Raw genomic sequence first — 12,828 nt, forward strand, 5'->3', positions numbered from 1 at the left:
AGTCTAGTCTATAGTCTAGTCTATAGTCTAGTCTATAGTCTAGTCTATAGTCTAGTCTATAGTCTAGTCTATAGTCTAGTATATAGTCTAGTCTATAGTCTAGTCTTACTTTTTTAAAGTCGAAGTCTGGACTATACTTGAGTGTATAGTTTTGACTATAGTCTAGATTGTCGACTGGTTTATAGTCTTAACTTTAGTGTACTATTTACATGACTTTAGACTGAACTGTAGTCCAGACTAGAGACCAAACTATAGTTCTAGACTTGACTATTGTCTAGACTATAAACTAAACTATAGTCCAGATTAAGAGTGTAAACAAGCTTTTGATATGTTGCTTCCCTATAATTCCCTGATTTAAACCACTACATACATACACATGTTTGTACGAATACATGATGAAGTCAAGTTTGGCTATAAGTCCCTACTTTGAGCAGCCGTTGCTAACATGCATCCACATGTTTATCATTCTATCCTTGACGCTCTTACTCTCCCCCGTTAAATAATAAAGTCATGCAAAGTGCGCATTATACATATTGTGTAATATTATTAAAAATAATTAATATTGAAAATAAATTTTTATTGCTGCTTAAGTTGTAAAGAAAAAAATTGCATTAAATTTTAAAACATTAACGTTCAGTTAACAATGTAAATAAATATGGTTTAAAATAGGACAATTTGAAGCGTTACTTGAACCATAACATGCTTGAGTGTGAGTGAAGTAATGAGTGTAAAAGTTTTTAATATATTACACCTGATAGTAGCTAATGGGAAAAAGTTTGACACTTAAATGTTTTACTGTTTTGAGCAGAAGCAAGTAAATGTAGGGATTTCAATAAAAAAATTAAATATAAAGAAAATTTAAACAGTTTTAGAGCAATTTAACGAAGGTATAGATAATAACAAACATAAAAATTTTATTAGAATGTTAAGAGATTTAGAATACCTTTCGATGTCGGAAACGAATAAAGCTTTTAGTTAAACTATTAAAATAAGGAATGTAATTGCTTTCTTATACTTTAAATATCTTTGTTAATATTAATAAATCTTTTACAACCTTCTGCCGTACCCCTCCCCAACCAAAAAAAAAAAACCAAAAGAAATGACCGTAATTTGAAAATAAATTTTCCATATTATCTCATTTTATTATACGCTTTATTAGTTAGTTGGATTTTTTGCTAATATTTCCTGTGGCTTTTTGTTCCAATGATTAAAGCAGAAATGTTTTTGTGCTACGAAAAGCTGAACGGAAACGGATATGGCAAATTAATAGGCATCTGTAATTGTGATAAGTGCTGCTTTATATTACATTGGCTGACGGATATGTATTTTTTTAGGATTATTTTTGCTAACTCCTCCTCTATTTAGGCCTAAAAATGCAGATAAATATGTTGAACAAAAAATATCTTTACTAGGCAAATCAAAAGCAAAAAGGAAGTAAACTTTGTTGAAAGAGAAAGAGAAATTGTCGAACAGCTATAAGCTGTAATAAAAATGTAACAAAGCACAAAAATAAATTAAGTAACCATATTAAAAATAAAGCTATAATATTGAAAGAATAAAAACAAAAAAGAAAAAATATCCAAAAATATTTTCTTTATAAATTATATGGTAAAAAAGAAATGTCTTGTAAATTGTAAGTATTTAACAACAACATATACAAAACTTTAACAAAGTCCTAAGAAAGTTTTCCCAAAAACTTTTGAAAGTATTTTTCCTCAGCATTACATTTCAATTAAATTTTTGTTTAATTTTAACGAGAATTAAAAGTTTTTTTTAAACACTCTCCTTCTTTTTTCTTTCTTTTCAATTATTAAATCATTATTTCAAAAGTTATTCGTTTTTTGGTATGTATATGTTTTCCATTAGAAAACAATATGATTCAGTATTTGATTAGAAATGTTGATTGTTTTCGTTGTTCTTTGATCACTAAAATACTTTTAGAAGATTCTTTAAGTTTTAGTTTTCTATTCTCACAATAATCACGTATCAGAATTTACATTCCCTCGAGTGCTATTGTTACAACATTTTCATATAATTTAAGTAAGTAAGAAAGACACACACATACATCCGTACATATGTATATACATATGTGGAAGTCATTGTATAATAGTTAGCAGTAATAATGTACTTGTAACAAAGGGTATATGTTGATATGGGTGATTCTATAAAAAGAGAAAGCTTTATGCCATTTTATAGTTTTCCATGAAAAAAACTTTTTCTTCCTGAAAAAAGAGAAAGCTTTATGCCATTTTATAGTTTTCATGAAAAAAACCTTTTCTTCCTGAAAAAGGCTAAAAGCTTTTTCAATGATAGAAGACTATTCTAAAAAAGTTTTTTCGTTGAAAAAATATTTTTCTATGAAAAACTTTTTTCAATTTAGAAGGCTTTTCTATGAATATGTTTTAAATGAAAACACTTTTTCAAGAATTTTGTTAATGAAGATTTTCCTATAAAAAAAGCTCTTTTTATAAAAAAAAAAGTTTTTATAAAAAATTTTTTCTTTGAAAACATTTTTTTGAAAAACTTTTTTCAATGTAGAAGGTTGTTCTATGAAAAAAGCTTTTTCTATGAAATAAGTTTTTTTCTAAAAAAAAATGTGGAAAATTGTTTTCACAAAAGTTTTTTAATGGAAACAACTTTTTTTATATAAAAAAGCTTTTTTAAAGTTATATATTTCTTGATTGAAAAAAGCTTTTATTATTATTTTTTTAATGTAGAAGGTTTTCCTATGAAAAATAGCTTTTTCTATGAAAAAAGTTATTTATGAAAAAGTTTTTATGTAAACGATTTTTCTTGGCTTTTGTCGATTAAAAACTTTTTCAATTATAGAAGACTTTTCCATAAAAAAGGCTTTTTCTTTGAAAATATATTTTTCTATGAAAAATGTAAAAGGTTTTTCTGTAAAAAAATTGTCTAAAAATTGTTTCATCACACAAGCTTTTTTATGGAAAAATATTGCCTTTTAAAAAAACATTTCTTTTTTATATAAAAAAAGCTTTTCTTAAGAGAAATATATTTCGGTCTAAAAAAAGCTTTTATTAACTGACGGAGGCTTTTCTCTGAGAAATACTTTTTCTATGTAAATAATTTTTTTATGAAAAAAGCTTTTCTGTAATAGAAACTGTATTTTAGGAAAAGGTTTTTATTATGGATATACTATTCTAGGAATTAAGCTTTTTCTTAGTATGCAGTCCACTCATTTAATTGCTGACTGAAATAGACTTTAAGTACCAATCAAAATTTTTTCCTATTTCACTAATTCTGTTTATTTTGTGGAAACACCCATATATTCCCAAAACAAAAGCCTTTTCCACAAAGCACATATGTATGTATGCAACGAAATGTTTAAACGTTTTAGTTTCGAGTCAAAATAATGGTGGTTGTTAAATCATCATTTAAATGTTTCACATTCAATTAGTTTTCTATAATAAATGGGTATTAGCTGGTGTACATGAATGAGTATCAATGTATGTGTGTATGTATGTATATGCTCACACACATACACATAAATATTTGTTCATCTCCATACATACATTCATCGACAAGTATTTATTCATTCAATAAACGTTTCCAAAAATTCCCATTACCACAATGTGTTTGTTATTGGCATATTTTTTTTTTTGTTTCTAAAGAATAAACAAGAGATGATGTGTATAGAAAATAGTTTTATTTTTATTTATTATTTAGAATTCATAAATGAATTTAAATTTGCTGTTTAACAGTAATGTTTTCTATTTTGAGAATTTGATATTTATTTGCTATTTATTTTTGCACTTACATATAGAACTGCATTTTCATTTTTAATTTAAGAAATTAATTGTGTAGACATTGTGTATGTTTAAATTGAAGAAAATCATTTGAAATTAGTAATGATTGCAATGGAATTCTTTGGAAAAAATATTTAAAATGCGTAATTAATTTTCACAGTCTGATTAGTTTATATGTCATATTCAACAGAATTAAATGGTTATTTAGACAAAGGGAATTTAATTAGACATAAGGCGTTTAAAGAAAAACATACAACATACTGATAAATTTAAAGAATAATGAGACTATAACAAATTCGTCTCGAGTTGAATTCTTCAGTTCAGTTTTAGTTCAGTTCCAATTCAGTTTTAGTTCAATTCTATTTCAGTTCTAGTTCAGTTCTATTTCGGTTCTATTTCAGTCCTAGTTCTGTTGAGTTCAGTTTACAAAGTAAAGCTAACCGAATTGGTACATAATTATTTCATGATTTAAAACAAATTTAAAAGTAGTCATTCTGTTCTAGTTCTAGTTCTGTTCTGTTCTAGTTCTGTTCTAGTTCTGTTCTGTTCTAGTTCTGTTCTAGTTCTGTTCTAGTTCTGTTCTGTTCTGTTCTAGTTCTGTTCTAGTTCTGTTCTAGTTCTGTTCTAGTTCTGTTCTAGATCTGTTCTAGTTCTGTTCTAGTTCTGTTCTAGTTCTGTTCTAGTTCTGTTCTAGTTCTGTTCTAGTTCTGTTCTAGTTCTGTTCTAGTTCTGTTCTAGTTCTGTTCTAGTTCTGTTCTAGTCTGTTCTAGTTCTGTTCTAGTTCTGTTCTAGTTCTGTTCTAGTTCTGTTCTAGTTCTGTTCTAGTTCTGTTCTAGTTCTGTTCTAGTTCTGTTCTAGTTCTGTTTTAGTTCTGTTCTAGTTCTGTTCTAGTTCTGTTCTAGTTCTGTTCTAGTTCTGTTCTAGTTCTGTTCTAGTTCTGTTCTAGTTCTGTTCTAGTTCTGTTCTAGTTCTGTTCTAGTTCTGTTCTAGTTCTGTTCTGTTCTGGTTCTGTTCTAGTTCTGTTCTAGTTCTGTTCTAGTTCTGTTCTAGTTCTGTTCTAGTTCTGTTCTAGTTCTGTTCTAGTTCTGTTCTAGTTCTGTTCTAGTTCTGTTCTAGTTCTGTTCTAGTTCTGTTCTAGTTCTGTTCTAGTTCTGTTCTAGTTCTGTTCTAGTTCTGTTCTAGTTCTGTTCTAGTTCTGTTCTAGTTCTGTTCTAGTTCTGTTCTAGTTCTGTTCTAGTTCTGTTCTAGTTCTGTTCTAGTTCTGTTCTAGTTCTGTTCTAGTTCTGTTCTAGTTCTGTTCTAGTTCTGTTCTGTTCTAGTTCTGTTCTAGTTCTGTTCTAGTTCTGTTCTAGTTCTGTTCTAGTTCTGTTCTAGTTCTGTTCTAGTTCTGTTCTAGTTCTGTTCTAGTTCTGTTCTAGTTCTGTTCTAGTTCTGTTCTAGTTCTGTTCTAGTTCTGTTCTAGTTCTGTTCTAGTTCTGTTCTAGTTCTGTTCTAGTTCTGTTCTAGTTCTGTTCTAGTTCTGTTCTAGTTCTGTTCTAGTTCTGTTCTAGTTCTGTTCTAGTTCTGTTCTAGTTCTGTTCTAGTTCTGTTTAGTTCTGTTCTAGTTCTCAGTTTGTTCTAGTTCTGTTCTAGTTCTGTTATAGTTCTGTTCTAGTTCTGTTCTAGTTCTGTTCTAGTTCTGTTCTAGTTGTGTTCTAGTTGTGTTCTAGTTGTGTTCTAGTTGTGTTCTAGTTCTGTTCTAGTTCTGTTCTAGTTCTGTTCTAGTTCTGTTCTAGTTCTGTTCTAGTTCTGTTCTAATTTTGTTCTAGTTCAGTTCTAGTTCAGTTCTAGTTCAGTTCTAGTTCAGTTCTAGTTCAGTTCTACTTCAGTTCTAGTTCAGTTCTAATTCAGTTCTAGTTCAGTTCTAGTTCAGTTCTAGTTCAGTTCTAGTTCAGTTCTAGTTCAGTTCTAGTTCAGTTCTAGTTCAGTTCTAGTTCAGTTCTAGTTCAGTTCTAGTTCAGTTCTAGTTCAGTTCTAGTTCAGTTCTAGTTCAGTTCTAGTTCAGTTCTAGTTCAGTTCTAATTCAGTTCTAATTCAGTTCTAGTTCAGTTCTAGTTCAGTTCTAGTTCAGTTCTAGTTCAGTTCTAGTTCAGTTCTAGTTCAGTTCTAGTTCAGTTCTAGTTCCGTTCTAGTTCAGTTCTAGTTCAGTTCTAGTTCAGTTCTAGTTCAGTTCTAGTTCAGTTCTAGTTCAGTTCTAGTTCAGTTCTAGTTCAGTTCTAGTTCAGTTCTAGTTCAGTTCTAGTTCAGTTCTAGTTCAGTTCTAGTTCAGTTCTAGTTCAGTTTTAGTTCAGTTCTAGTTCAGTTCTAGTTCAGTTCTAGTTCAGTTCTAGTTCAGTTCTAGTTCAGTTCTAGTTCAGTTCTAGTTCAGTTCAGTTCTAGTTCAGTTCTAGTTCAGTTCTAGTTCAGTTCTAGTTCAGTTCTAGTTCAGTTCAAATTCGGTTCTAGTTCAGTTCAGTTCAAATTCGGTTCTAGTTCAGTTCAAGTTTAGTTCTAGTTGAGTTCTAGTTTAGTTCAGTTCAAGTTCGGTTCTAGTTGAGTTCTAGTTTTGTTCTAGTCCAGTTCTAGTTAAGTTCAGTTCAAGTTGAGTTCTAGTTCAGTTCTAGTTCAGTTCTAGTTCAGTTCTAGTTCAGTTCTAGTTCAGTTCTAGTTCAGTTCTAGTTCAGTTCTAGTTCAGTTCTAATTCGGTTCTAGTTCAGTTCAAATTCGGTTCTAGTTCATGTTTAGTTCTAGTTGAGTTCTAGTTTAGTTTAGTTCAGTTCAAGTTCGGTTCTAGTTCTGTTCTAGTTCTGTTCTAGTTCTGTTTTAGTTCTGTTATATTTCTGTTATATTTCTGTTCTAGTTCTGTTCTAATGATGTACAGGGTACGTATGAGTAATATTTATTGATTCTTATGAAATGCATGTTACGTATACTTTCAATATTTTCATGAAATACAAAGTATAAAATATTAAGGGGGCTATTAATAGGAATTTGTTGATAAATTGTTATGAGTAAAGCAGTAAGTATTTTAACGGAAATAGCATATATATCATAAAATTTTAACTTTTAAATTCAATTTTTTTTAATTTTGTACGACCTTTACAAAGAGTTTTTTATAAAAATCAACAAACTTTTTTATGTATTAAGTATTTACTTAATGTTACAGATAATAAAATTGACCATTAAAACAAGCCAAAATGTAACCAGTACTTTGTACAGAAAACTTTAATGTTTAACAAGAAAATACCACTTTTTTACAATTCTACTTGTTTTTAATTTTATTTGCAGATAACTAAACTAAAAGAAGAATACAAAACGTGGAAGAATTAAAAACCTGGTTTCAACATAAAAAGGAACATATTTAAACAAAATTCCCCTAAAAGTAGGTAATAAAAAACAAAAACTTTGGCGTATAAAATTTAAGAGTAGAAAAGAAAAAACGAAGAATTAAAAGTAAAAGAAATACAATAAAAATTATAACAACAAATAATTTGTTTGCAAAGCCGAAGGAAAAAGGAAACTCATCAAAAAGTGAAAAAATAATAGAAAAAACTGTAATAAAGAAAACAAAGAGAAAAAAGTGAAAAAAAAATATTTCAAGTGAATAAAAATTAAAATAAACACACAAAGGTGAAATGAAGTGAAGTGTAACGAACCAAACGACAAACATACATATGAACTATATACATATTTGTATATATATAGAGAGAGTACATCTATAGACACAAACATATTAAAAGTGTATTGAGCTGTATTTAAATTTATACGTCAAAAACAAACACACTTACACTACAAACACATACCAGCGCGTGTCAATATTCAATATACTTTTTCACTGTGTATTATACTTCTTCTATAAACCGATGTGCAATATCCAAACAGGAGGCTGGAGTATTAATATGTATGTGAATGTGAGTTTGTTATAAATAACTTTACGTTACCAATATCATAAAGAATAAACAAAAACAAGAACAACAACAATAAAGTAATGTAAAAAAAATATAACAGAGATATAATACTCTATAAAAATACCTGATAGACAACAGTATTTGTATGTGTTAGTGCGTATATGTATATATAAATATTTACATACACATTTATGTAAATGTATAACAGAGAATTTTTAAAAATAACAACAAAAACACCATCATAGCAGTTTTATGAAAATATTCAATATTGTTTTCAAACAAGAACAACAACAAGTAAGTAAAATAAATAATAATCTCTTTCGTATTTTTTTTTTGTTTTTGGAGGATGAAGTTTGTTAAACAAAATTTGGCTATAATATACTTGAAAAAGGGTCCATAACGCTTAGTTTCATGTTTTTAGATTAAATATTATAGAAAATTCAAAAATGTACTTTTTGAAGTTCGGGTTCCTTTAACTACAGGATCATCATACATAATTTTATATATCTAAGTTGATTGTTAAAGAAATTTAAAAAATTTACTTCGGAAGAACAAAAAAAAGTACCAAAAAGCACTCTTTTAAAAGTTCTCTATACATCCGATCTCTACATGCTTAATTTCATGTTTCAACTTCCGAAAAAGATTGTAATTTCTATTTAAGTCTAACCACCTGGTTATTCGTCTATGTAAAGAAAGAGTACATCCGTGAGTGAAGACAATCGTCACTTTAGTGTCCCCTATGTAAGCAAGAAAGTGGGGACTCGAAAAATTAACTTAAGCTTTGTGCTGTCTGTTTGTAATCTATGGGGTGACGATAGACTTCCTCGCAGGACAAGCACATGTTAAAATAGCTAGTCACCAGGACGTTCGATGGGAGGTTAAATTGAAAGTTCGACTATGTGAAACTTTTACCGCAAACTTTTCACTTTGTCCTTTATATATCTTTAATAAAAAGATACGTCCTAAGATTATTTTTATTGACATTAATATGGAATCAAACATCTTCTTTATTTAGCTTATTATGCTTGATATACATAAAAAACACAAACAATAAAAAAAGAACACTAACATCTGACACCTGTAAATACCAAAAAAAATATCATTGCTTTTATTGGTATTAGTGTCTCAAAAACACCTGTAGTCTGTTGAAGTTTTTACGTTGTAAAATTTTAGGGTCGTCGGTATTTGGAAATCTGAAACTAAAGAAAAGTAAAAAAGAAAAACGCAAATAAATAAAAAAACAAACGGCTAAGTTCAGGGCTCTATGTCATATATAACAAGTACTCAATATTTTAATAGATACTTTTACTTTTGGTCTATTTTCTAAACAGAAAGAAATTGAGATTGTTTGTTTAGGATTTTTGAAAGATAGTCAAAAGAAAAATATTGTTAATACTACTTTTTTTAAGTTTGAATATTCTCTCTTCTCAGCAAAGAGAGCTGCAGAGAGGAAAAAAATGCTTATGTATTCAGACAATTTAGTCTAGTCTATAGTCTAGTCCATAGTCTAGTCTATAGTCTAGTCTATAGTCTAGTCCATAGTCTAGTCTATAGTCTAGTCTATAGTCTAGTCTATAGTCTAGTCTATAGTCTAGTCTATAGTCTAGTCTATAGTCTAGTCTATAGTCTAGTCTACAATCTAGTCTAGTCTATAGTCTAGTCTACAATCTAGTCTAGTCTATAGTCTAGTCTATAGTCTTGTCTATAGTCTAGTCTAGTCTATAGTCTAGTCTATAGTCTAGTCTATAGTCTAGTCTATAGTCTAGTCTATAGTCTAGTCTATAGTCTAGTCTATAGTCTAGTCTATAGTCTAGTCTATAGTCTAAATTATAGTCTAGTCTATAGTCTAGTCTTGAGACTATTGCCTTTATCTTTTATCATGTCTATAGTCTAGTCTCTAAGGACCGTATTATGGGCCTTCTTCCCGATTCTATGTAAGTAATTTTGGATTATTTCGCCTATCGACATCGACTGTGCTGCAGATATATTATTGGTCGTATTTACCCAAAATAAAAAAGGAAAATGTTTGGTGTGCAATACTACTAAATCATTTTTTAAAAATAGACAAATTTAAATCTATGTTTTTCAAAAATTTAAAATTTATTACTTGTTATACTTACATACATTCATGTGTTTAAAGAAGCTTAAGGATTTCCTTTTCGTTATTGATTGCTTAAAGCGAAATCTGAAACATAAAGCCAGCTCATGCAAATATTACACATACATATGTATTTCGTACAAAGGATGAATAAGTGTAAATGTACAATATAAGTAGTATGTAATTTTATATCTGCTTTTAATTTTTCATTTACATTTTTACATTTTTTTTGTAAAAATTACACCAAATTGGAAAGTGTTGAAGGCTGGGTGCGTCATGTGCTATATTTGACAATATATTTATTTAAACAATATGTATGTATGTTAATATTGATATTTATATGCATGGATGTGTTAGTGTAATTAAATCCTACAAGATTATTATTCATATGTTGTGTTTTTTTTTTGTATTTTTTTCGCTGATTTTTATTCCTAGAAATTAAATACTTATCTTAATATGAAATTAATTAAAAACATTTCTTTATGTGTATTAACGACAACGCAATTATCCAAAATGTCTGAGAGATTGTGTTGGATTTTAATTTAATAATTTATTTGCATGTTTTTGGTAAATATGTATATTGCAAGAAATTAAATAGTATTCGTTAGCGTTAATTAGGTAGCTGTATTGTAATATTATTTTTCTTCGAATTTCCTTCACAAATTAAATTCATTTCGATTTTATTAAACCTTAACTACCAGGAAGCTTATTTGTAATTCAAATAAAATTGTACATATGGAAAAAAGTATTTATTTGTAAAAATATATTTTATATTAAACAAATTATGATTAATTTAATTACAATGTTGCTATTATATAAAACACACCTTAAGAAAAAGTTTAAATTCTTCTCATAAAAATATATATTAAATGATGGTTAAAGGTCACAAATTTTGTTTAATAACACGTTTTAAAATAATTTGCAAAATGTTGTTTGCTGTAATACAATTTATCGATTTACAAAATTTATTTTTAGCAGTTTTGTAAATAAGATTTCAATGTTGAAATTCTCTTTTAATGTATTTATCTGTTTATCCATCTAATGATTATTACATCAACTGATTTCTTTTGAATTTGTAAATATTTTAATTAAATGCTGTCATGTTAACAGCCTTAGTAACATAATATTAGATTCCAGACAATTCGTTGAACTCAGCAGATTTATTTAAACGAACTAATAAAATGTTTAAACCCAATGGAAAATTGAGTGCAGATGACAGAGGCAATACTTATGAATTGTGATTCATATTCTGATCTAGTAATATACCGACAACATTTGAGTATTTTCCAAAAAATTTCTTAAAGATCTGAAAATTCCTTAGCTTTATTTTGTCCAATAAATTTTCAAATTAGCTATTGTTTCACAAATTAATCATGGAATTTTTCCAATATTTTCATAAATGATTTTGTAGAACTGAACTAGAACTGAACTAGAACTGAACTAGAACTGAACTAGAACTGAACTAGAACTGAACTAGAACTGAACTAGAACTGAACTAGAACTGAACTAGAACTGAACTAGAACTGAACTAGAACTGAACTAGAACTGAACTAGAACTGAACTAGAACTGAACTAGAACTGAACTAGAACTGAACTAGAACTGAACTAGAACTGAACTAAAACTGAACTAGAACTGAACTAGAACTGAACTGGAACTAAACTAGAACTGGTTAGACCAGTACTTCGAAACCTCCACTCCGAATTACAGAATTATATAATCAATAAAAAAGGACTTAAGTAAAGTGCTTACAGTAGAGTAAATATGAACAATTTATATTATGTTTAATAATCTTTTAAAATACAATTTTATTTTAACTTTTTTCACACTTATTTTGGCTTCATTCCTTTGTTTTGCACATAATTCAATTATAAATTAAGTTTTTGAACAGAAAAAAGTGTTTTAAACTTTTTTTGTCTACATCAGCAAACAAAAACTTGAATATAATGAAAATATTACAACAAAAGAAGTGTGACTATAATCGATAAATAGCTCACAAATAAATGAAATACGAAAATAAGAGAAAATGAATATTAATAAATTTATTGTTGTCGTTTATTTCTGGTCAGCACAAATGACATTGTATTTTTAATTGTTTATTACGAACAACTATGGTAACCGAATATAAGCCATCATTATACACACCTCTCTTAAATAAACAAACAAATTGTGATAAGTTTACATTGTATTTCGAACACCCATCTACTTATAATTAAGATGTAAACATGAGAAGTTTAAGGATCTAAATGAACAACTTGTGGCACGAAAATGTTTAGGAATACCTAGATCTAATATGGAAAAAAGTTTAGAATAATTTTTGAGACTTTTTGGAAATTTGTTTGGAAATATCATTTAATTTACACAATTGTACTTTTTGTAATAAAATTCTAATTTTGCTCTTCTAATATATTTAAAAATCCATTCTGTTCGGCCCCTGTCTATATCAGTGTTGTTCTTCTATTGATTGTTGTGCAAAGAGACACACACCTAAATACAAACTCATATCTTTAAACACACACATGAGATGGCATTTGTTTATTTATGGTTTTCAACAGACACTTGTATTTATAAGAGGATCCTCTTATAAAAGTGGCTAAATAGCAAATAGTACTACACATACACATACGTGCATCTACAAATACTTACACATCCCCTTACAAATACATACGTATATTAAGCATATTTTTATACCCACCATCCAGAAATCTAGGCCGCATAAACTTTTTGTCATTCCGTTTGTAACACACCTAAAAGCATATTCGTAAATATTTTTAAATTCTAAGACAATGTAGACATGTCGATCTTAGATTTGTACATCTATTCGCCAGTCTCTCTGTTCACATGTCTGTTAAAGAATTTCGAGAGCTTTTCTGATTTCTTTAGAAGCCAAAACCAAGCAGTCCAAAACTGAACTAGGACTAGAACTGAACGAGAACTGAACTAGAATTGAACTAGAACTGAACTAGAACTGAACTAGAACTAGAACTGAACTAGAACTGAACTAGAACTGAACTAGAACTGAACTAGAACTGAACTAGA

Source organism: Lucilia cuprina, chromosome 3 (genome assembly GCF_022045245.1).
Source record: "Lucilia cuprina isolate Lc7/37 chromosome 3, ASM2204524v1, whole genome shotgun sequence".
NCBI classification, from domain to species: Eukaryota; Metazoa; Arthropoda; class Insecta; order Diptera; family Calliphoridae; genus Lucilia; species Lucilia cuprina.